The 27251-nt window shown below is 29.3% G+C and overlaps 2 pseudogenes across 1 annotated transcript; one reads left to right on the forward strand and one right to left on the reverse strand.

Annotated features, from left to right (window-relative positions):
• Positions 1 to 4800: 4800 nt before the first annotated feature.
• On the reverse strand, positions 4801 to 6399 carry LOC111296522 (AT-hook motif nuclear-localized protein 20 pseudogene; annotated as a pseudogene).
• A 17145-nt stretch (positions 6400 to 23544) lies between these two features.
• On the forward strand, positions 23545 to 27234 carry LOC111296537 (uncharacterized; annotated as a pseudogene). The gene is made up of 5 exons (XR_016346801.1): positions 23545 to 23778; positions 24727 to 25016; positions 25096 to 25184; positions 25730 to 26089; positions 26180 to 27234. The product of XR_016346801.1 is annotated as an uncharacterized LOC111296537 (transcript).
• The last annotated feature ends 17 nt before the right edge of the window (positions 27235 to 27251 follow it).

Below are 27251 nucleotides of genomic sequence, written 5' to 3' on the forward strand. Positions count from 1 at the left end.
TCATCATAGATTAAAATTGCTGGTGTTTTTAATCCAGAAAACAAAATGAAAATGAAGAAAATATTAAATGCTTCCAACCGACAAAACTATATTGTGCCCCTTTCCAAGTGGTTGTCTACTCATATTAAAGACTTAAATTCAATTGCTATCATTTCAAGACTCTAGATGCATGCACGTATATATAAGAATGTGACAAGTTGACCTTAGTTTCACACATAAAACAAGAACAGAAAAAGAATTTATATATTTTGAAATTATATAGTGAAATATTTAATATAATATTAGAGTTTTAAAAATATTTAATATAATATTCGAATTAAAAATTTTTTAATTAATGTAGTACTTATAAAATTATTTATTTATTACATATCATTTAAAATTCATCTCATTAGAATGATTACGCACAACATTAGTAAATAATTAAGATATTACATTAAAAAATTTTTAAATTTAAATTTCATATTAAATATTTTATTATAATTTAAGAATTATTAATAATGTTAATTTTTTTAAAAAAAAAGCTGACAAATTCTTGAGACATGCATTCATTGTTATGACCATTGATGCTTTTCCTTGTGTTTGTTCAAACTTGTAAGAGAAACGCATGAAGTTGTGTGCTTAACTTTTTCTCATAATTGGACTATTGATGTTTTTCTTTGTGTTTGTTCAAACTTGTAAGAGAAACAAATGAAGTACATGAATTTCTGCAATCAAATAATGTTTGAAAATGTAGATGACATTCATTATTATGTTGTGTGCTTAACATTTTCTCAAAATTTGACCATTTATGCTTTTTCATTGTGTTTCTTCAAACTTGTAAGAGAAACGAATGAAACACACCAATGGCTACAATCAAATTATGTTTTAAAAATCTAGATGACAATGCAATGAGTCCATGAAGCATTGGATAGCGTTCAGGCAAACCCTAAAATCCTAGTGGAATTTTAGGGGTTTTAGTAACTAAGATTTTTGTGGTAATTTGAAACACGACACAAATATGATATGAAAATAAGATAAAAAAATAATACAATTTAAAATTTTAATAATAATTATATTAGATTTAACAAAATAAAAAATATATATTTTATATTATTGTGTTGACATGAATTGTAATACGTAATTTTTATATAATGATAATACAAATATATAAATTTTAATATTTTATATAATACGAATACATGAATCATTGGCTTATGTCATACTACATGTAGTAGGGAAATTCTTAGTCAATGTCCTTATTGTCAACTAGTTCCGGTTGTATTTTTACCTTTTTTGTGGAGCCCCTTTCCTTGAAATTGGCATCAGCAGCCCATCTTTTTTTCTCTGCTACATTTGTCCATTTATGCATGGTATTATAGATGTTAAGATTTGAATATTAAATTTATTCGATATTATTTTTTAAAAATAATTATACGAATCAATTAAATTAAATTTTAAATTAAAAACCAAAAGAACTCGATAAAACAAGAAAAGGAAAAAGGAATAATACACATAGGCTAATTGCAAAAACTTTGTGCTTTAGCTTAAAAGTACAAAATGACATGGAATTTACATAGATGAACCAAAAGTGTGAAGAAAGATTGAAATGTCAATTGAAATGCATGGTAAGGATAATATCTTAATCACTTAATTAGTTTCAATCTAACTTTATGATCTCTGAAATATTTAATTTCAGACAAGAAAGAAGGTCATGACTTTAGTATTTTCTTTATTTACATCTAAGCAAAGTGGAGTAATTCTTATTCAAGTTCTTTGTTCAACAACTAGCATGAAATAGAGGTTGTGACGAACAGGATTGTTTAATTCGTCTGCACAATGAAATAAACAAGAAATTTTGTAGCTAATGGCAGGGTTTTGTCAATTTGACCCTTTCTTTTTAGTAGAGGGAAAGAGGGGTCGAGTTTCATATTAAGGAGGTCGAAATAGTAAATTGTTTTCAAAATTTGTCGAGGGACCATGACTCCTGCCTGCTCCTTAGATTCGTCCCTGATTTCATCACAAATAGTTCATTAGAAATACAATTGGAAAATGCCATCAATGGGAGGAATGTGGTGTTCTTTGATTGGAAACTCAAAATAATTTGAGATTATCTAACCCGATCAAGATGTGCAACCTTTTGAATGTTTGGTCAAATGGCACCTAACTCGCTATGGACAACGAGCACCCCACGGCAGGTACTTGAGGCAAATAAAAAAACACAGCATTTTAGACATGGAAAGCTAGCATGCTCTCAAATTGTAATTGCTGAATCATGATTCTCCATTATCCATATTAAATAAATTTATCCTATGCTTTTCATTATACAGGTTAGGCTCTATTTGGGTGGTCCACATTTCTTTAATAACAATTTCCCTTATTCCCTCTTCAAAGCCTTATTCCCTCTTCAAAGTATTATAGTTGATTAACTTGTTCAACTCTTACAATATGTATGATTATAACAAAAGAGAATAGGAGAAAAAAACTTTTTTTTTTTGTTTGGTTCGTAGGAAAATAATAAGAAGAGAAAAAAAAAAGAGCGGATTATTTATTTTTCTTCCCTCAAATTCACTCTTTTCAAATATGATAGGAACATAGGCATTCAACTTAAAATTAATTAATAATTTTAATTATGATTTTACTTTAATCATCATTTCCATCTTTTGTACCAAATATAATAAAAAATAACTGTTCTTTTTGCCTATTTCCCTTTTTCTTCCTATCAAACATAGTGTCGAGTAGGTAAAACTACACTAAGAAAGACAAGTACTAGTGCGGGAAATGGAGAAGCTATTTGTTGTTTGGCTGCGGTTGAAAGTTATTTTAATAAAGAAGATTTTAATTATTAAATCTGAGTTGGGCTCCAACACCACCACTGCTTTACCATTGGAATGTGGAATGGAAGTAACTAGGCAAAAATACTAAGGTTTTCATCAACAATGTCATCATGTGAGTCCATGTGAAGAGGGTCCTTGATGTTTGCTAAAACTCTAGAATCTTGCTTTAAGTGATAAGAAAGCAGCCTTTTTCAGGGTACTTATCTTTAGCCATGTGTTAATCATCTTGCTTTAATTGAACAAATTGTATTAGAATGGTGACTGTGCAATTACTTGTACCATCTTCCAAGTTAATTAAATTAATTAGCCAAAGTTTAAGATTATAAACTCAGAGCATAACTTATTGTTTCATGCAACCACTTTTAAGAAGTAATATCAGTAGATCCAAATGTTCAAATCCCAACACCTTCAGTCCCTTCCTTTTTCCTCGTACCGTCACCTCGTGTATAAAAAAAAGTTTTAAGATTCTTGATATGTAGCTATATAGAGCACAAATTCAAGAACCTGACTGCAAGAAGCCAGATTCGAATGTCATTTTGCATCGTCCCATCGTTCTTACTTTTGACATCACCTTGAGATGATAGAATTGCACTACCAAAGTTTATTGCTTGTCAAAAGAAAAGCTGTAATTTTTCTCCTAGCTGCTCTAAGAAAGCTGTAATTTCATGGTTTAATCTCTCTGCAGCATGCCGGCAAAGTCAGAAATATACTTCAATGAGCAATTGGAACTCAGAAATATACCTCAATGATAATTTTTGTCTAACATTTTAATGCTCATTGCACCACCACGTTTTTATATTTTTTGAAGAATTGGTGTTTCATTTTCTGTCATTTATGCTCCTTTTGCAGACTGAAATTGAACAAAAGCAATCAATCATTAAATAGTAATTTTTACCCCAAGTTTTCCAACTATTTCATTGCTGTATTGAGAATGTTTCTAAAGATAAATGACAAAGAAGCAGGCCTTGAATCGCATTGTTTCTAAAGAGCCCAAAATTCGAGGATGATGCAAAAAATAAGTTGTTACCCTTCACCAGAGCCACAGTGACTGCAAATGAGATATGCATCCCTTAATAATATTTTTGTTTCTATTTCATTTCAGTCTCTCTCTTGCAGTCCTCCCTCTAATGTTTGCCTTCTCTCTTTTTAAAAATTTGCATATATAGCTCATGCCATGAAGGCATGTCCCACTTTCCAACTGAAAGCACCTCTTTTCATTGCATTTCACACAGAAACACACATATACATATTGATGAGCTTTGAAGTGGTGGCATGGAAATGGAGGAAAAGAAGCAGAGAAAAGAGAAGAAGGAGAGGGTTTTCTTAATTAATTATTCTTTTCTAACACTATTATCTCTAAGGATGAGTCAAGGAAACCATGAAAAAATAGCTAATGACCTTTCCAATTTAATTTCTAGCAAAATTATGTTGATGAAATGCAGTATGTGATTAAATGTAAGAAGATAAAGATCATGAAAGCTAGTGAAACTGCAGTGAAATTGAGATAAAGCAAATATATAGACAATCTGTTGGCGATTGCCAGAAAGCAAAAGTTGAAGAAGAATCGGCTACAAATTAAGCCATTTTCATTTTTGTCACAATTAATCATATGATGAAAGTTTCTTAGTAAATTGAAGAAAAAATTACCACTAATACCCTACTGAGTTACCTTGGGGTGGTTTTCTTTTCCCTATGTTTGAATTTATCAAAGGCTAAACATAAGCTATCAATCAAAGATATGTAGAATTTTATGTTCTCTAGAATATAGCAAATTTCAAATATTATAGATCTTAGAGTTTAACTCAATTGATTTATCTAATCATCTTCAATCAAGTAATATCCCCAACAAGTTTAAAAATTAAATTTCAACGCTTACAAACCTTCACTTATCCCCAAATTATTGCATCTTTTGTAAAAAATATTTGGATATTCTAATACAAAACTAAAATTGTTTCTCAATGATCAAAGAACTAAAAACGCTGTTGAATCTTATTTTAACCCCCTCAACTCGAACATATACCATCATCAGCTATAAAAATTGGGATTAAAAAAAACAAAGAGAAAGGCAGTGTAAGAAACTAACATTTTATTCTGCAAGTGAAAGCATATATGGTTTGTTGTAAAATTTACAAAATATATTGGCCTAATTTCATTTTTAATATATATCTCTTTCATCATCAGAATAACTGAATTAGTAGAAATTAAATACCTGATGAATTATCCCTTTCCTCTCACAAGTATTTTCTATTTCACTTTCTCTTCTCTTTAGTGTTTACTGATACGATGGCCTTCCACCATGTGCCCAAGCATAAGCCTCATGGTTCAACTGCCCACCATTATGAACCAAATTTGGTGGCAAATTGTTATAAACTGGCAATCCTGGACCATCACCACCACCTATCCCACCTGGCTGATGCCCTCCACTGCCACTGCCGATCCCTGGTGGTGACCCGCCACTCCCACCACCAAGCTGCCCTTGAGCCCCAACACCTCCCTCTTCTTCCTCCTCCAAGGGCAACCTCTCATAAGTAGCATTAGAAAAAGTTGCTGCTATTATCATAACAGGCCCTGATGCCACCAGTGACCCTACTACAGTACCTCCAACCACCTGGCCTTGACCACCAGCTAGGTATATTGTTAACCCGGTTGACCCTGGAGGAGCAGGTCCAGGCAAAAAAGCACCAGTTAAAGACAAAATCTCAAACCTACCATGAAGAGCCATGACTGCACCAGGAGCAGAAGGTTGCCTAAGTGTCACGTTTGTGACCGTTCCATTTCCACTAAGAACACAAACCCCTCTTTGCCTTCTTCTAGCAAACTGAGATAGGGTTTCAGCTACATCAGAACCATTAGCTATTTCCATAACGTGACTTCTTAGTGCATTAGGGCTATCTCTAGTGACGAAAATAGGAGGTTTGGGCTTGTTTTTGGAACCTGGTGGACGACCTCTTGGACGACGAGTGGAGACTTCTATAGCTCCTTCTCTAGGCTCATCGCTATGCTCTTTTTCATCTTCTTCTTCTCCAGTTGCTCCACTTCCTGTTTCTCCATTGTTTGTCATGGATATACCCAGATCTGGTTTCTTCATTGGAGATGATGAAGTAGCTGATGTTTCCATTCCTTGTAATCCCACTTGCGCTGCCCACCATCGATTAGCCATGGTCTTTGAAGTTCTTGAACTAACAAACAGAAGATTACAAAGCAATAGAAAACTGGGTTTGGATCTTGGTTTAGCTAATGATCTTGATTAAGGATGATTCAAAGGTGGAACAACAAGGGAGAGATAGAAGAAGCAAAAAAAATTTTCGACTCCAGAAAAGTTAGCTGAGAGTGAAAGACAGAGAAGCTAGTGGAAAGAAGTGAAACTGAAACTGATCAAAGCTAAAGAATTGAAAAGGGCAAAGGGCAAGAGAGTTCCAACATACGAACCAAAAAAAAAAAAAAAAAAGAAAACGAGTTTGGAGATAGAGATTGACTACAAGATGAAATTTCTTTTCTATTTCCAAGAGTTTATTGGATTTTTTCTTTTTTTTTTTCTTGGTTTTAAGGTGTGTGAGTGTGTCAGGGTCTTAGGGAGCTGTGGATGCTTTGTATTTTCTTTACAACAACTCTCACTTTGTTTCTTTGGAAAATTCATGAGAAGAAATTCAACGGTGGAAGTGCGTGGAAATTTAGGGTTTGTTGTTTTTACTGTTGGAGAGTGGGGTCATACATGTGCGCGTGGGAAAGTGCGGTGCACGTCTCTAATAATAATAATAATAATAATAATAATAATAATAAAATATTAATAATTTAATTTTGATTTATATATATATAAATAAATTTGATAATTTTTTATATAATTTTAATTTTAGTGTAATATAAGCAAAATTTTATAACTTTTGATACAACTTTTATTTTGATAATTTTTTATAAAATTTTGATAACTTTCGAGATAATTTTAGTAAAAATTGATAAAATTTTAATAACCTCTTAATATAATTTTCATAATTAATCTTATGATAATTTATTATATATTTTTAGTAATTATTGATAAATTTTGAGTTATTATTTATTTAACAATGGATTCTCGTAAGAAAGCATATATTTTTATAAGATAAATTTTTTTATATAATAACACTGTTATTTCATTCAAATTTAGAACTTTTTTCATTAAATTTTTTTATTGAATAGGTTTGTGATAGGTTTATCTTAGTCTCAATTCTTAATAACTTTAACCATAAAAAAATTTATAAATGATTGATAATTAAATTATCATTAATTTATTATTATGTTATTGATTTACAACTAAGTTATCAATGATATATTACTAAATTATAAATGATTTATTACTAAATTAGCTTTGATTTATTGTTAAGTTATTGATAATTTATTATAGAGTTATAATTAATTTATTATTAATTTATCGATAATTTACTACAAAGTTATCAATGATTAACTAATTTATTACTAAATTATCATTGATTTATAACTAAGTCATTAGTGATTTACTACTAAGTTATCAATAATTTATAAAGAAATTATAAATGATTTACTATTATATTATTATGCATTTACTATTATGTGATAATTAATTTACTACTTAATTTTTTATTATTTACTACAAAATCATCACAAATTTACTACTAAATGAACCATAATTCCTTATAAGTTATTACTAATTTATACTAAATTATACAAAATTTACTATTAAGTTATTTAACTATTAAATTATTGATGATTAAGTACTACTAAGTTATTGATTTCCTTTCAAGTTTTCAATAATTAACTATTAAATTATTATTGATTTATTGTTAAGTTATCACTAATTTACTATTAAATTATCATTAATTTATTATTAAGTTATTAATGATTCATAACTAATTTATCACTTGTTTTTTATTAATCTATCATTGATTTACTATATGTTGTTATGCATTTAAAACTATGAAACATAAAATTTAAAAAGTCCACTAATAATATATGAGATAATTTTCCTTTTATATTATAACATTATTACTTTATTTAAATTTAGAATTTTTTTCACTAATAGAGGTGAGCAATTGGTTGGTTCAATTTGAAAAAAATTGGTTACCAACTTAACCGATCCTTATTTTCTAAATAACCAAAATCAATTGAAAAATTTCAAATAACTGATCATAATCGAACCGACTTAAGTTAGTTTGTTTCGGTTGACTTGGTCAGTTTAGTCAAATATTCCTTAATAATATAGAGAAAAGACAAAGTAAATAAAAACTTAAACAATCCAACATCATCATTCCAAAACCCTCTAAAAAACAAATCTTTCTGGCAATTAATCATCTCTTTATGTTTTCAGAATCACAATCACCAAATTTAACTATACAAATCCTTAAAAATTAGCTTTTTTTGTTAATTATAGACACAAACAAAAAAGAATCAAGTAAATCCAAGACCACTAACAATGAAGAACAACAAAAAAAGGATAGGTTAGAAGACAAGCAAAAGAAAGCTCACAGTGGCTGAATGATGGGTGAAGGTGGCTGGGTTAGTACTCATGATGGTGACTTTCAGTGATGCTACACTAGATTCAACTAGTGATAAGTAAGAAAGTTTTATCCTCGACCTTTTTAATCTCTTGCAAATCGACCTACAATGGAATCTTGATTTGAGGTCATGTTTTTTTTTTTGGGCAGCTTAAGGGAATTCGCAGCAAAGTAGCAGATTAGTAGTAGAAAAAGAAAAACAAATAAATGAGACTGAGAGAGGCAAAACTTAGAAGAAGAAATGGGAGAGGCAAACCAATTTTTGTTTTAAGGGTATGGGTCTGAAAGGATTAGGAAAAGACTTAGGTTTTTTTAAATGGGAATATAGACACCTTATTTTGTTCGGGATGATATCGATATTATTGGGATTTTAGTTTTAATTTGATAATGCAATTGATTTTAAGTCCAACTAAAAGGGCCCAAAATAGTTTTATTTATTTTTTGAAAAATTGAGATTAAATGTGGATTTTTTCTTATATTGCAATCTTGTCTTCAAGATTTAAGAATTAATATAGAGGTTGGATTTAGCAATATTTGGGCATTAATTTAATGTAAAAAGGAAAATAAAATTTGGAAGATCACATAATCAAAACTTTCTAGATTTGGTTAACATTGATGTTTTCCAAATTGAGTTGATCTTTATCTCTATAAATTCAATTCATTAGTAGCTCAATAGGATCAATAGAGGCGGTGAGCAATTTAGCACAATAATTTCACCTCAAACACTGATCAACGAATTAAAAATTAATGAAAAGACACTATAAGAAAATGAATGATTAGTGACAGTGATATTTCACTTAAAAACGTCATTAGCTTTTGTGTTTTTATAAAACTTAAGGTGTTTTTTATCAAAACGCCATTAAATATTTAAATAACGATATTTGTACTTATAAATGCTACTAAAGACAAAAATTAATGGCGTTTATCGACTAAAACACCTTAAATAATCATTTCTAAAAATTGAACTGATTATTAAAAGTATTTTTGACAGAAAATGCCTTGAATAATCCCCTAATAAAAAATAGATAATGGATTATTGAATGTATTTTTGACAGACAATACCTTGAAATCAAACTTACGACTTTATGGTTAACAACCGTATACTCTAACCGACTGAGCTACTTCAGTTTTAAAATTGAACGATATTATTTAAGAGGTGATTATTGAATGTGTTTCAGGCCAAAATGCCTTTAATAATCTCCTTCAATTGTTTTGAGGGATTATTGAAGGCATTTTTTACAAGAAATACCTTGAATAACCCCATTCAATTTTTTGTAAGAGATTATTCAAGGTATTTTCTGGCAAAAAACACATTGAATAATCCCTCTGAAATAATATGAGAAGATTATTAAAAGCATTTTTTGTCAGAAACGCCTTGAATAACCCCATTCAATTTTTTCTTAGTAATTATTCAAGTAATTTTTTGGTAAAAAATAACTTCAATAATCCCCCCAAAACAATGGAAGAGGATTATTGAAGGAGTTTTTGGCTAAAAATACATTGAATAATACCATTCAATTTTTTGTAAGGGATTATTCAAGATGTTTTCTGGTAAAAAACTCTTTAAATAATCCCTCCGAAACACTAGAAGAGGATTATTGATGGTATTTTTTTGTCAAAAATGCTTTGAATAATCCTATTCAATTTTTTGTAAGGGATTATTCAATGTATTTTTTGGACAAAAACGCCTTAAATAATCCCCTCAAAACAATGGCGGGGGAAGTCAGTTGTAGGTTTATGCATAGAAAATATTTGGTTTATATATGTGATACTACGAATTACATTTTAAAATTTACATTACGAACATTGTAATATTTTAATGAATTAACCACACATCCAAATTTAAAACTGATAACGTTGCCATATAAATATATTTTTTTCAAATAATCATACTCAATATATATGTATTCATATAAGCTGTCAATTGATATAAAACAAATATATACCAATACTATTAAACCAATATCCCAATCTAGAAACTTAAATTATCCATTCAACATGGCATGTTAAAAACATTATAACAAATGAAATGCATATATTTACACCCAACCAACAATCTTCAACCTCAATGTTTAGCAAACGATAATATATACTCACACTACTCTTTACAGACTTCATCAAGTTCATCTATCGTGAAGCTTCCTTTACTTTCCCACTAAAAAAAAAATCAGAAGTAAATGTTAATAAATGAGAATATAATTTAGTTTTTTTTTAAAGATATAATGATTTTATGAAATTAATACTAACTTTGAATGGTGTGGTCATAAAATCATATAATACTATCTCCCTCATAAAACGAAAGACATAATATCCACATTTAGTATATATTGATTGATGAGATACCTGAAAAATAAATTTAATGGGTTTAAAAAATATTATCTAAACAAACTCAGCATAAAAGAATAAATTTCACATTTATTGATAATGACACTTAATTTATCTTTGCTTTCTTATCAACTGCAGACATTACCCTAAATTGAAAAGAAAAAAATTACTTAATACAAAAATAAAAGTAATTATGAAGAAACAGAAGATAATATAATAACATGTAATACTCTTTTATAAAATTTTTATATGAATATTTGTATGAATATAATAAAACAGAATATTTAGGTAAGGTTGAAATAATTATTTATATGAATATAACTTACGTAGCATTATATGGGAGTAAATAATAATCATGCCATTTTTTCATGTATTGAATCACATAACGAGCACGAAAAATGACTGTACCACTTTACTCACTAATGATATTCGGGTCAACGAATCTGAATCTATGGGTCATTTGTCTCGTCTTGATCTTTCTATATAAGAAGCTACATGATAACAATCAATAATACTAGTTAGTAATACAATGTAATATAGATTAATACGTATTGACTTTGTATATTTAAATTTATAAGCTACCCTTATATAAGCAACAATATCAATAACTGATATTTTATCCAGTTACAAAATTCTTTAACCTCATCTTGACCAATGTAAGAAATTGATGGTTGATTAAATTCTTTAACCACATCTCGACCAATGTAAGAAATTGATGGTTGATTAAATAACGCAGCATCGGACTCAACGGTAATGCAGTTTTCTTTGGATAAATGATCAAGTGAATAATTAAATAACTCATCAATGGTAGTTTGAACAAAGGTCATACTTTGAGTCCTAACATCCTGCTATAACATCAATTTCCTATGTTTAGAGAGGTCAGACAACATCAATTCCTAATTAGAGGCCATTGAAAGGAAAATTTGTCAAAGTTTTGAAGCACATAGAGAAAGGTCTTAATCGACCAAGAAGAGGCGATCAATACAGATGCAATAACAAGCAATTAGAGAGGCATAATTAATAGAAGCAATTGGCATAGTAACTAGGAGCAAAAGGCCATACAGAAGCAAACTAGATAGAATAAAGACACAACAAGCACCAAGCAAAATCAAAGCCCATAGAGAGCAATTTCAAGTTCGAAAATAGGATACTCGAAATTAGTAATTACCCAGCCCAAAAAATTAACCCACACTTGAACCAAGTTAGCAAAATTCAATTCCCAAAAATAGCAGCCACTAGAAAAGCTGACCAACCCACCAAACCTATACCCAAAAAAAAAAAAATCCAAAATCAATTCACCTACATCAATACATTGTTAAAAGCAAGCAAATTCTATCAATATAAAATCGTTCACATAAAAAAATAAAAATTGCAAGCAGCGATAAGGGTTCAGGTTAGACAAAATTCAAGTTTTAAAAGGTCATAGTTTAAGGGGTTCAGGTTAAATGGAATTTTTAGGTTTTTGAAAAGAATTTGAAAAGAGGTTTTTGGGTAGAAAAAGGAAAAAGAGGAATAGAAACATATGATGGAAGGAAGGAGAAATGGTGGTATTTGGTAGATTTTTTTTTTTTTGGATTAAAGAAAGAACAATTTAGAGAGAAAGAGGAAACAAAAAGAATTTAAGTTTTTTTATGGTCTCCAGCATTGGTTACGGTGGTGACAAGTTGCTAGAATTTGGTTTGGACCATCAATGTTGGAAGACCAGTTCCTAGTTATTGGCTTGGTTTGAACAATTAAGTGAGAAAGCAAAGAATTCCTAGATTTAGAAAGAGACACTACAAGAGAATAAGTTTTTAGCATTATTATTTTCTTTTAACATTTAATGACGTTGACAAACATCGTTAAACGATTTGTGGTGTTTGTAAAAAATGCTACTAAAAATGTCGGCTATACTTGCATTATGAAATATAACGGTGTTTTTATGTACAAATTTAACGGTATTTATAGTGAAAAACGTCGCTAAATAACCAAATTTAGTGGACTAAATTTAGTGGTGTTTATGTCTGAAAATGTCGCTAAATGAAAGAAACTGATTTTTTTTTGTTTTTATATTAAAATCACAACTATGCCTTTTGAAGAGAAACAAAATTCAAGCTTGACTTGTTTTAGGATTTGTGTGAATGACTAAGAAAGACTTGACCTTTTTGGGTTTTAACCTTTATTGATCAGTTTTTTTTTTTTGTTTTGTTTTATTTTTTTTTATTATTCAATATTTTATTGAATTGTGATTGACTTAAAGGATGAAGAAAAGAAAAGAAAAAAGTTTGCATGATTATTTATTTATTTGCATGATTATTTATTATGATTAATAATATATTTGCATGATTTGTTATTTGCATAACTTATTAAATATTTGCATGGTATTTTTGCACGTTTATTTTTGCATGATTTAATATGATATTATTCGAATGATTGTTGCATGAATTTATAATTTTTGCATGATGCATGATAATTTTTGTATAATGTATGTTGCATGATATTTTTATATTATTGCATAATGTTTTATTACATGATATTCTTGCATGGTTATTATGAGATTTTTGGTATGATTTCTGCATGATGTTTTCTTTTTATATTTTTACTATGATTTTTGCATGATATTTTTGGTATGATTTATTATATATTTTTGCATGATATTTTTGATAGAATTTTTATATGACAATTTGTGTAAATAAATAAAATGATTGAATTGATTTGCATGATAAAAATAATTTTTGATTAAGGCTTAAATAAGATAACATATAATTAATTTAGTATCAATTTTGGGAGTAATGAGTTGCTAAAACCTTCTTGCACGTAATTGACTCTTGAACTTTAGTTCTATTGATATAGACTAGAACTTATTTTTTTTTAAAGACCTTTAGTTTACACTTGGGATAACCTTAAAAAGGATATATTTATATAAGTGGTCAATCACACATAAATAAAAAAGATTGATGGCCACTTTATGATTTTTGTGTCTAATGAGTAGGTTTTCAAACTTAAACATTATGACAGGGAAGTTACATGTTTGCATTTTAGTATTTAACCATTAAAAGGATCGATAATTTTGGTTAGTTTGGTTATCAATTTCAAAACTTGAAAATCGATCAATTTAACCAATTTAACAAAAAAAAACTGATAAAATTGAAAATGATTTAACCAAACCAAATCAACCAAATTCAATCAGTTTCAATTGGTTAAATCAGTTTTAATTGATTTTTGCTCATCCATTTTCACTAATTTTTTTTATTGAATAGGTTCATGATAGGTTTATCCTAACACTCAAAATGAAAGTTTTGAATTTGTTTACGCTAGTAACCAGAATTCAATTTTTAGCAATTTCAAATATAAAAAAATTATTAATGATTAATAATTAAGTTATTAGTTATCTACTATTAAGTTATCAAAAATTTACTACTAAATTATCTTGATTAAGGATGATTCAAAGGTGGAATAACAAAAGAGAGATAGAAGAAACAAAGAAAATTTCAACTCTTTAAAAAAGGTAGATAAGAGTGAAGGATAGAGAAGCTAGTGGAAAGAAGTGAAACTAAAACTGATCAAAGCTAAGGAATTAAAAAGGACAAAGGGCCAAGAGAGTTCCAACAAATGAACAAAAAAAAAAGTTGGAGATTGAGATTGTTTTCTTAGAGACTAGAAAATGAAAATTCTTTTCCATTTCCAAGAATTTATTGGATTTTTTTCTTTTTTTTTCCCTTGGTTTTAGGTGTGTTAAGGTCTTAGGGAGCTGTGGGTTTTTTGTATTTTCTATACAACATCTCTCTCTTTTTTTCTTTGAAAAATTCATGAGAAGAAATTCAATGGTGGAAATGACTTGGAAATTTAGGGTTTATTGTTTTTACTATTGGAGAGTAGGGTCATTCATGTACGTGTGAGAAAGTGGGGTACACATCTTACTTCTAATTCTTGTCCCAACATACTGTAATAGATGCAAAGACTTATATATATATTTCAGTGTGAAATATTTGTCATTGCATTTGCATGTTGGAAATGGTATCATACATAATGTATATGTGTACATATATATATATATATATATGTATATCATGTTTACTAAACTTGCATATTTGAGAAGTTTTTGAATTGTAAAAAAATGTACTTATATTGTTGTAATTAGTATTTTCATCACTGTAACAATTAAAGCATGAGTTTGTATTTGATATACTATCAATATATAAATTCTATACACTACCAGTGAAACAGATTATCGTAATGATTTTGAGACCGCCAGACGTAAAGTGTTTTAAAATCGAAAAAATAAAAGAGAGTCACCGCCAATCTTTGTTAGGGTGTGATTGGTCACCCAAAAGTTTATCTTTTTAATAAAACTGTAAAAACGAGTTTAAAGTTTATCAAAAAGATAAATTTCGATCTACGAAAATTAGGTTGGGTTCGGGAGTCGGTTACGTGTGGGGAAGGATTAGCACCCTCACAACACCCATAAATTGGTACCATTTACTCATGCCTTATTTTCGATGTTAGATAAAATGGTTTTGACTTGAAATTTAATATTAATTCCCTTCGTTTAAAAAAATATTTTTGCTAAAATTTTTATTTAGAAATATTGAGAAAATCTTTAAGTTAAAGAATTATCTTAAAATTCTCCAACATCTAGGCAGAATTTAAAATAACTATTTTCGCTTAAGATTTAACACAATAATTCTTAAAATGAAATAATACTATTTATAAAAAATTATTGGTGACTCTCCAACATCTAAGCAGAGTACCAAGAATTATTTCTTTTGGAATGTTATTTTTATTTTATTTTAAAATTGCATATTTTTAAAAACAAGTAAATAAAAAACATTTTGTACGAAAAAAAATAAATGATGATACTATCAGGTAACAAACAAATATGAAAAATAAATAAATGCATGTAAGCTAATAGGTGCTATGTATAATGAAATGCAAATTTGAAATTGGATTCTTAAATATAATGAGACCATCTTGACTCCCCAACATCTAGAGGAAGCTTAGGTGCGACTGTTTATATTTAAGATTCCATTTTATGTTATTATACTTTTTATTTATTGAAGTTTTCAATTCATTATTAAAGCACATTAAGGACTTACAAGAAAAACTTAATGGAATAAAGTTTCTTAAAAACCCCATCATCTAGGTAGCATTTGAGAATAAATTACTCAATTTGAGATTTTTGCACATATCTTTAAAGTTTCGGAATGGTTTTAAACTTGGGTATGGGTCGAGGTTTTAAAGATTTGGTGAGTTTCAGGCAATGATTTGGGATTTTGTACCAAATTTGAGGTTTTCAAAATTTTAGGTTTTAAGGTTTAGGATTTTGAATTTTAGGGTTAAGGTTTCAAGTTTTAGATTTTGGGGTTTAGGTTTTTGATTTTAGGGTTTGAGATTTGGGGTTTTGATTTTAGGGTTTGAGATTTGAAGTTTTGGTTTTAGGGTTTAGAGGATTTACGATTTAATTTTAGGGTTTGAAGGTTTGGAGTTTTTATTTTAGAGCTTGGAGGTTCGGGGTTTTGATTGTAGGGTTTGAAAGGTGAAGGTTTTAATTTTAGGGTTTGAAAGGTTTAGGGTTTCATTTTTAAGGTTAGGAGGTTTAAGGTTTAATTTTAGGGTTTGAAAAATTTAGAGTTTCGTTTTTAAGGTTTGGATTTTAGGGTTTTGGATTTGAGGGTTTGGAAGTTTTAAGGTTTAATTTTAGGGTTTGGGAAATTTAGAGTTTCGTTTTTAGAGTTTTGATTTTTAAAATTTAAGGTTTGGGGTTTTGATTTAAGGGTTTGGATTTTAGGAGTTTTGGATTTTGGGCTTTGGATTTAAAGGTTAGTATTTTAGGGGTTTGGATTTAAAGGTTAGGATTTTAGGGTTTTGAATTTTAGGGGTTTGGATTTAGGAATTTGTGTTTAAAGTTTCGTTTTTAAGAAAATGTGAACATCTCTAAAAATCTCCAACATTTAGGGGATTTTCAGAGCAAGTTCGATTTTAGTGATTTTTGAAAATTAATAAAAAATTTCTTATATATTTTTTTTTATGAAAATTTATTAATAATAATTCTCCAATATCTAGGCAAAATTATTTTTAGGAATATATTTTATTCCTTCCAACATCTAGGCAAGGAAAATAAGAAAAAATATTATTTTTTATTATTTTTTAAAAGCATTTTTAATATATATTTTTAATTATTATCTTACTTGTTTTTATTTTTATTATTATTAAAATAATTAAATATTTATCCTAACAAATTTAAAAATTTATCATGCATAAATATAAAAAATACTCAAAATAACAAAAAATAATAATATATAAAAAAAATAAAAAAAATTTTTTTTACCTGAATCGGACCGATCAACGGCAATTCGGTTGGACCGAAAAAGGTTTGGTTTGGTGTGCGATTCGGTTGAACCGATTGAGGAGCGATTCGGTCCGGTTTAGTTAGATCGGTTCACTACGATTCGTCTGAACCGACTGAAAGGTGACTGAGATGGGTTGGTGGGTCAGTTTGCGCGAATCTCGGGTCGGATTTGATCCACGCGCGGATCCTCTTATGCTTGACTCAAAATGACGTCGTTTTGGTCCTATGCTCAAAACGATGTCGTTTTGCTCCTATGTTTTCTATAAAAGTCAGTTTTTTTTTTTTCAATTCATTTAACCTTTTTCTCAGAAAAAAAAGATTTCTTGCCCAAAAAAATCCTCTCTGGCTTTAGCCAGAATCCGACGCCGGACCGTCGTGCTGGCCGTGGCCTAGGTCACCACCGGCGGTCGCTGATAGTAGTCGTCGGTTGTCGAAAAATGCCAAAAATACTCTCAAACGTTCACCTTAATGCCCTCTTTTTAGATCCAACGTCCGTTTTGCTAGAAATAAGCCCGATCGTAGTAGATTGGGGCTTGAAGTTTTTTGCCTTTTTTTTTTTTTGGAATGAGATTGATATATATTTTTTGCTTTTGCAGGTAGCTCGGCGCTGGGTTCTTCCCTGCGGGGAGGATCGTGTTTGTCTTTGTGTTTTTGTTTTTCTGTTTGTTTTTTTTTGTGGTTGGTGTGGGTTCTGTTTGGGATTGTTGAAGTGAGAGGTCTGGGTTAGTGTTTGGGCTCGAAATGAAAGGGTGCTAAGGGCAATATGTCTGGAGGTTTCAAAGATTTGTCCAAAGGTTTTCGAGAGGGGGTGTCTGAGAGAGGCTGAAAGGGGAAATGTTGGGGGCTTTATAGGGCTGAAAATGGTGGTAGTCAATGGAGCATACGTCTGGCGAGGTATGGGTGTGATGGTAGGGTAAGCTTGATGGTTTCGAGCAATTGGGGTAAGTGAGGTGCAGGGGTTCTGATGGGATTGGGGATGGTGGTGACAGGGTGGGTGGTAGTGGTGGCGTGTAAGGCACCACTGCCATCTTGATTTTTTTCTCTTTTTTTTTATCAGTTATCACTTTTATTTTTATTTTTATTTTTTTATATTAATTAAATCAATATTATTATTATTATTATTAAACCAAAGATTGGAAATGATAGAGCGAACAAAATTCGATGTCTACACAGATGATGACACTTTATTAATGAAAAAATATCAACCCTTTAAATAAATGTACACAAATTACAATTTTTTAAAAAACTTATTCTTTAATAAGGTGTTATCAATTGATTTATTTCATTAATAAGTTTAATCATCTGATTCACTAATAGTATATAAAATCTATATACTAATAGTGTATCAAATATAAATTCTAAAAAATAGTTTATATTTGATACATTGTCAGTATATAAATTCTAAAAAAAGTTTATATTTAATACATTGTCAGTATGTAAATTCTATACACTGCCAGTGAATCAAATGATGGCACTTCATTAATGAGCAAATATCAACTCTTAAAATAAATGTAAACAAATTAAAATTTTTTAAAAAACTTATTCATTAATGAAGTGTTATCATCTAGTTTATCTCATTAATGAGTTGTAATAATCTGATTTACTAACAATGTATAAAATCTATATACTAACAGTGTATCAAATATAAATTTTAAAAAAGAGTTTATATTTGATACATTGTCAATATATAGATTTCATACACTGTCAGTGAATCAGAGATGGCACTTTATTAATGAGTAAATATCAATCCTTAAAATAAATGTACGTAAATTAAAATTTTTTAAAAAACTTATTCATTAACGAGGTGTTATCATCTTATTTATCTCATTAATGAGTTGTAATTATCTGATTCACTAATAATATATAAAATCTATATATAATAGTGTATCAAATATAAATTCTAAACAAGAGTTTATATTTGATATACCATCAGTATATAAATTCTATATACTGTTAGTGAATAAGATGATGGTATTTCATTAATGAACAAATATTAACCTTTAAAATAAATGTACACAAACTAAAATTTTTTGAGAAATTTTTTCATTAATGAGGTGTTATCATCTAATTTATCTCATTAATGAGTTATAATTATTTGATTCACTAACAATATATAAAATCTATATACTGATAGTGTATCAAACATAAATTCTTAACAAGAGTTTATATTTGATACATTGTCAGTATATAGATTCTATACACTGTCAGTGAATCAGATGATGGCATTTCATTAATGAATAAATATCAACTCTTAAAATAAATGTATACAAATTAAAATTTTTTAAAACATTATTCATTAATAAGGTGTTATCAGCTAATTTATCTCATTAATGAGTTATAATAATCTGATTCACTAACAGTGTATAAAATTTATATATTGATAGTGTATTAAATATAAATTCTAAAAAAAAATTTATATTTGATACACTATCAGTGTATGAATTTTATACACTGCTAGTAAATTAGATGATGGCACTTCATTAATAAACAAATATTAACCCTTAAAATAAATGTACATAAATTAAATGTTTTAAAAAAATTTATTCATTAGTAAGGTCTTATCATCTTATTTATGTTGTTAATGAGTTATAATCATCTTATTCATTAATAATGTACAAAATCTATATACTGACAGTGTATCAAATATAAATTTTTTAAAAAAATTTATATTTGATACCCTATTAGTATATAGATTCTATACACTGTCAGTGAATCAAATGATATCAATTCATTAATGAGTAAATAGCAATTTTTAAAAAATAAACATACACAAAGTAAAATTTTTTAAAAAATTTATTTATTAATGATGTGTTATTATCTAATTTATCTCATTAATGAGTTGTAATAATTTGATTCACTAATAGTGTATAAAATCTATATACTAACAGTGTATCAAATATAAATTTTAAAAAGGAGTTTATATTTGATACACTATCAGTATATAGATTCTATGTACTGCTAATGAATCTTATGAATAAAATATTTTAGTCAATTTGATTATCAATTTTAAAAATTGATAACTGATCGATTTAACCAAAAAAACCGAATAAAATTGAAAATGATTTAACCAAACCAAATTAACCAACTTCAATCGATTTTAGTTGGTTAAATTGGTTTAAATCAATTTTTGCTCACCTATTTTCACTAATTTTTTTTGTTGAATAGGTTCATGGTAGGTTTATTCTAACACTTAAAAAAAAGTTTTGACTTTGTTTCTACTAGTAACCGGGATTCAATTTTAGACAACTTTAAATATAAAAAAATTATCAATGAGTAATAATTAAATTATTAATTATTTACCATTAAGTTATTAAAGATTTACTATTAAATTATCTTAAGGATGATTCAAAGGTAGAACAACAAAAGAGAAAGAACAAGCAAAAAAAATTTCAACTCTTTAGAAAAGGTAGACGAGAGTGAAAGATAAATTAAGAAGCTAGTGGAAAGAAGTGAAACTTCAATTGATCAAAGCTAAGGAGTTGAAAAGGGCAAAGGGCCAAGAGAATTCCAACAAATATAAAAAAAAAAGTTGGAGATTGAGATTGTTTTCGTAGAGACTATAAGATGAATTTCTTTTCTATTTCCAAGAGTTTATTGTATTTTTTCTTTTTTTTTTTTCCATTGGTTTAAGGTGTGTCAAGGTCTAAGGGAGCCGTGGGTTCTTTGTATTTTCTATACAACATCTCTCTCTTTTTTTCTTGGAAAATTCATGAAAAGAAATTCAATAGTGGAAACGATGCGGATATTTGTGGTTTATTGTTTTTGCTAGTGGGGTCATTCATGTGCGCGTTAGAAAGTGGGGTGCAAGTCTCTTGTCCCAACATACTGTAGCTGATGCAAAGACATACATATATATATATATATATATATAATATTAGGCATTGCATTTGTGTGTTGGAAATGATATCATACATAATTGGCATTGCATTTGTATGGGGGAAATGATATCATACATAATGTATGTATATATATGTATATATATACATATATCATGTATATTTACATATATCGTTTGAAAAACAATAATTCGATCTCTGAGAGTTATTTCAATGTTTATGAGAAATGAAAAAGTTATTTCAATGGTTAAAAAAGGATGTTGTGATTTTTTTTTTCTCGAAAAAGAGAACAAGATCTCATAAAAACTATTCACATGAATATATAACAATTCTTTAAACTAATCATATAGAATTTTTTCATTAAAAAATTAATCAAATTGAAGAAGGAATGTAATATATACTCTAGTACTTATAGCTAGCTATAGCAAAATAATAGTTGCCAACCCTCTTTGCGTGACCATCCTTTATCCTTTTTACCAGCCCATTCTAATGTTACCCTACAATTACTCAACAAAATAACATTCTTTCTTTCCTAGGAATGGGTTTTCATTTCATTTAAAGAAAAAGGTTTTTTTTTTTTTTTTTCGTCCAAATATATTTTCATTTGTTTGTACACGAAGATTTTAAATTACACAATAAGAAGCAATAGTTTCTTTAATAAATTTTACCTGTTCATCATAAAATTTGACAATAAAACCTTTTAATATGGAGTCTTCAAATTTAATTATATATATTCTCTTAACGGATTTCTAATTAGATTAAGTCTTTTTTTTAAGATTATAGAAAAATAATATATTTGTTAAATTTAAAATTTAATTTAATTAATTCATAAAATTACTTTTAAAAAATATTATTCATTTTAATTTCAATACCTGCAACATTTTATTTTCTTTGTAAGTTACGATATTTTTTGTATCACTTTATCTTATTTATAAATTACGGCATTTTTTGTATCACTTTATCTTATTTATAAATTACGGCATTTTTTGTATCACTTTATCTTATTTGCAAGTTATGGCATCTTTTATATCAAAAAATTTTTATGTATAAATTAAATTTTTTAACCCAAGACATTTCCCAATTCATTATTTTATTTAACCTCTATCCACTAAAATGTAATCCTTCATTGGCATGAAATAGTCAAAATTTTGGAATGACATAGATGTATTTTACTATCTTAATTTTTTAAAATCTAATTTAAACATAAAAAATTCATTCAGCCGGTACATGGATTATTCAAGGCTTATATATGTATATGTATACTATTTTTTTTTTCGAGAAAAGGATATATATAATTATTAATTAATTAGTTGATGTTGTTTTTTTGCATCAAGTTCATTGTAGAGACTAGTCTATGATGTTGTTATTAATCTGATAAACTTAAATAATTAAGAAATGGTTTAAAATATAGTGTTAACATCACAAGGTAAGCCACTGGTGAGTCGAGCAGGCCGAGTAGTTGAACCTTCACTAGGAACTATATTACTTTAATTAATCTGATAAAACTAAAATAATCAGATTTGTTAACCTAAAAAACTCATTAATATGTTAAGTTTGATATAAGGGTTCTATCTTTGTGTTTCAGATCGTATGAGAATCATGCATACACCTGATTTATATTTTCTTGATATGGTGAAATTTTATGATCTGCGAAGATTTATAGAAGTAAGACACAATATATTGTACTAACTAGTTTCAATGTGTGGCGTCATGTGAAAGTGGGAAAACAACAATTTTTTTTAGGCAATGCTAAATCCTAATCTATTAGTAGAAACAATGAACCCTCTGATCTTTAGTTTCTCTTAGCGCTAAATTTGGGAGGCCAAGCATTGCCTAAATAGGTTCAGTGTCCTGATGCTATTGTCTTAGAAAAAACTCATAAATTTCACATTGAATGTTAATTAAAATTAGTCATAGGATATAAATATTCACATCTTCTTCAATTTGTTAGTTGTTTTTTGTGAAATAAATCGTGAGGTTCATTGAATCAAAACGAATAATACTTTACAAGTTAGTATAAACTATGACATTCGATATTAAAGCTGGCTCTAATGACATTAGTAATGTGCCACCGAAAACGGTAAAATTGGAGTGAAGGATAATGTAATAGTCTTTAAGAGGAGTCATGAATCTTAAATCGATTATATATTAAAATTGATTTTAGGATATAAGTGTTCACATTATCTTCTGATTTCAACTAATGAGATATTTTTTGTAAGATAAAATCGTGAGATTCAATAAATAAAAAAGACAATGTTTTACAAATTAATGTGAACCATGACATCCGACCTAAAAAATCAGCTTTTATAAGATTAAGTACTTTCAAAACTACTCTTATTGGATTAATTGATGTAAATCAACTTGGAATGTTTTAAGTAATCATAATTTGTATAGACTTAAATCTTACAAAGCAGAGGCTGATAAGTTAAGTGAGTGCAAAGAGTCATTTACTTGATAAAAGAGCTTCCTATCAAAATTTATTTAGTGAGAACCAAATATATAAGCTTAGTGGGCTAAGGCAATTTTACTTAAGAATCAACAAAGAATCAACAAACATAAATGGGCTCAAAGTGCAGTAAAATTGGGAGAGCTTAGCCCAATTTGAATTTCACAACTCAAACCCCAACCCAAAATCTTATATTTTTTTAATTTTTTATGAGATTTTTTTTTAATCAGATTTTCATTTTCCTTTTTTTTTAATAACAAAACAAAAAAAAAAGAAAAAGAAAAAGAAAAAAAATTAGTGATTACTTGAGAAAAAAAATGGGTGACAATCTATTTGAAGGATTACCGCTACCTTCTCATCAACAGCAACAAAAAGAAAAAAAGAAGAAGAAGAAAGAAAACAAGTAAGGATCAAAACTTTTTGTCTTTGAAGACAGGTGGTAGCAACAATAACAATGAAGCTCCTTCAAACCCAGTTTTTAAAAGTTCTCTTAAGAGACCAAAGCGCACAGAATCCAATCCTGAAGGTTTTCTTGTGGGTTGGTAAATTTTTTTTTTTTTCATTTGATTTTGAATACTGATTGTTGCAATTTTATTTACTACTATGAAGTGGAAATTGAAATGGGTATTGCTTTTTGGATGCCAAGAATGTGTTTTAGATTGGAATTTAGGGATTTTGCAGCAGAATTCAGTTCAAAGTTCCTTTCTTTTTTCTTTTTTTGGTGGGGGTGAATTTAATTCTGGGTTATGAATTATTGGTGCTTGAATTCTGAAGGTGATTTTTTTCTCATGAATGATGTTGATATGTTTGGCATTATGAAAGAAAGTGCTTTGAGAATGATAATTGAGTATGGCCTTGGGGTTTTATGAACATTCACTAACCTAAGCATTTAATTCTTTGGTTTATGAGAGAGACTAGGTGGAAACAGAGGTGACTCTTTGAGCCAGTCTTTAGGTGTTTTGGAAAATTGAACATGAAAAGTATGAAGAAACCGAAGTTGTCAGATTGATTCAACTACATTTAATGACTTAAAGTTCTAGTCTTTGAGCCAGTCTTTAGGTGTTTTGGAAAATTGAACATGAAAAGTATGAAGAAATTGAAGTTGTCAGTTGATTCAACTACATTTAATGACTTAAAGTTCTAGCTGGATATATGCAGTCTTATGTGTATGGTATTTGCGCTATACGATCTGGTCTTCTTAGCTGGTCTTTTTTTTTTCTCCAACTGAATGATAAATAGTGCATTAGATAGTATTATTTTCATTCAGATGAGAGGGGGATGGGGAGGCAAGAGAATGAGGCAACTGGGGTTTTTTGTTACAATATTTTAATTATATGAGACATTGGAAATGGGAAATTCATAGGACTTGGAATAATAGAACTCTAAGAGGGAAAGTACTTGTATGATTTTTTTTTTTTTTTAATTACATTATCTTTCTGATAGTAGCTGATTGGTAATGCATTCTACTTCCCAGCTGCTGCGCCAGAGAAGCGCTTGAGATTCAAGATGACAACAGATGCCTCAGGGACACAAGTTATCGAGGCAGTGCAGAACATTGCATTGCATATCAAGAACCCCACGAAGTCTGCTAAGGCTTCAAAGCTTGCCATACAGTTGATACAGGCTAGAAGTGTGAAGGCAGGAACTAGTGATCACTTTTTTGCCATACTAGAGGCTGCAATGTTATCAACAACTTCTTCTTCTGATCCTTCAGTGCAAGGAAATTATCATTCGCTGTTTTCAGCAGCAGAAGATGCAGCGGAAGTATGATTTTAGTTTGTTTTACAAATATAAAATTGTGTTTTCTTCCTGGAGCATTTTCTAATATGCTGTTTCCTTGCAGTGCCTAAACAAGAAGCAGAAGAACCAACTGACTGTATGGACATTTAGGGCAGTGATGGCAAATGACTTGTTAACTGGTGACAGCTTTGTGGTATGTACTTTACTTTTAGTGTGCTTTGTTGCATGGTATTGCCAGTCATCAGTTATTCGATTTTCTCTGTACATCATGGTAACAAAATGCATTTAGGAGATTCAACAAGTTTTTATTATTTATGCATACTAATTGTAGAAATTCCATTTGTGTGGCTTTCTAGAATTTAAGTGCATATCCAGCTTGCATGACTGTTTTAATTATTATTTTATCCATGATATGTTCTTGGAAACTCATTCACACTAATGCTCAATGTAGAGACAATTATATGCTGTCTGATGCTAGTGTATGCGCTTTTTTTTTTTTGATAGAAATATGCAAAAGTAGGGATTTTGGAATAGTTTAAGTGGTGTTGTTGTTTCTAAGCATTTCATTGAACTATAGATGTTCTTGTAAAGGTGGCTGAATTTTCCTTAATGAAAGGTTGTTTGCTTGACTGAAATGTTATGTGATAATACTATTTCAACTGATTCCCTTTTCGTAGTCATACAAAATTTGTTACTGACTGGTGTGTTTATATGTTGTTTTGTGAACCTTCTTATAATTTTCTAAAACTGCTAGTAAAATTAAAGGATGCAATATCTAGTCTTCCAATTGCAACCAAGGATGATGACATAGATGAAGCTGCTACCCTGAAAGATGAGACTGAAATTGGCAATGATGACGATGACGAGAAACAAGCTATGGTTGATCCAGCTGAAGGAAATAACAAGGCTGATCCTTTTGGACTTGACGCTGTGATTCCTAGATCTGGGAAAAAAGATGATAAAACAAAAGGAAAGAAAGACGTGTCTTCCAAGAGCAGGAAGGAGGATGATAAAGAGAGTAAGAGATTTCTCAAGTCACAGAGAGAAGCCTTGATTACTTGTTTAGACATTGCTGCTCGACGCTATAAAACTCCATGGTAAGTGTTCATTGTTTTCTGCTGTTAATTGGAAGGAAAGGAAACTCCTCTTTTATATAGTTGATTAATTGCATGTTTTATTCATCTTAGGTGCCAGAAAGCTATAGACATCTTGGTAAAGCATGCATTTGACAATGAATCAAGGTTTACATCTTGACAAAGGGATGTTATTGAAAAACTATGGGCTTCCGTTCGAGAGCAGTAAATTTGTAGGAAGCAAGGGAAATCAGTAACTGGGAAACTTGACGTGAATGCTTTTGAATGGCGTCAGCAAAAGTATTCTGCTGAGAAAATCAGCATTCGGCATTCTGTAGGAGCTAGTGGGGATTGTCATTGTCAACACTGGCTTGGTTAACACTTTTTCTTTCCCATTGTCTGGCAGCATCACGTACTAGTATTAATTTCTGATAGATTTTAGACAGCAGCTTAGTTGCAGTGTGACAGTCCTTACCAACTCGGAGATTTTTCACGAACCGAATCGGAGTGCCTGGAGCTGTACTAATAATGAGGCCAAAAGCCATTGCCAATTTCTCACCGTGATAGCTGAGGGCAGTTTCCTTCTCTTCCTCATCTATATTTTGCAGGACAGCAGAGGTGTCTATCATGTACCCTACCTCCTTCAATTTCTTTCCCGTCACCCTTTATGAACTCATGAACATATCCATTTACTTCGATAGAGCTGAGCATTGGTCCTTTCTCCATCCCCTTGTCCTTCGTTGCTTTTCTCACCCCTGCAACAGCATTCCACCTGTTTGCCACTGCATATATATTTGACATTGAAAGATTATAACCGCAATATAAAGGCTCCAGGTAAACAAGTTGCCTTGCAGCCATTTCGCCTAATACGGTGTTGTTGTGAAGATTGCACGCAGCAAGAAGACCACTCCATGTTATGGTCATTGGCCCTCATTGACATGATTTTCATAATCTCATAGGTCTCATCAAGCACTCTTGCTCGACCATAGGTCTCGATTCAAATTCAATTACCTATATATATATATATATATATTTAATCTGTGACTTTTATTGTATCATATATATTTTAATCTGTGACTTTTATTATATCAAAAAAATTGATCAATTGTAATATTTTAGTTGCAAAAAATATATATAATAAAGTTGGGTTTAGAGATTGTAATAGTTAAGCATAGATTTTTAGTGA

Source organism: Durio zibethinus, chromosome 12, assembly GCF_047325235.1.
Source record: "Durio zibethinus cultivar Kanyao isolate XHJ-2024 chromosome 12, ASM4732523v1, whole genome shotgun sequence".
Lineage (NCBI taxonomy): Eukaryota > Viridiplantae > Streptophyta > Magnoliopsida > Malvales > Malvaceae > Durio > Durio zibethinus.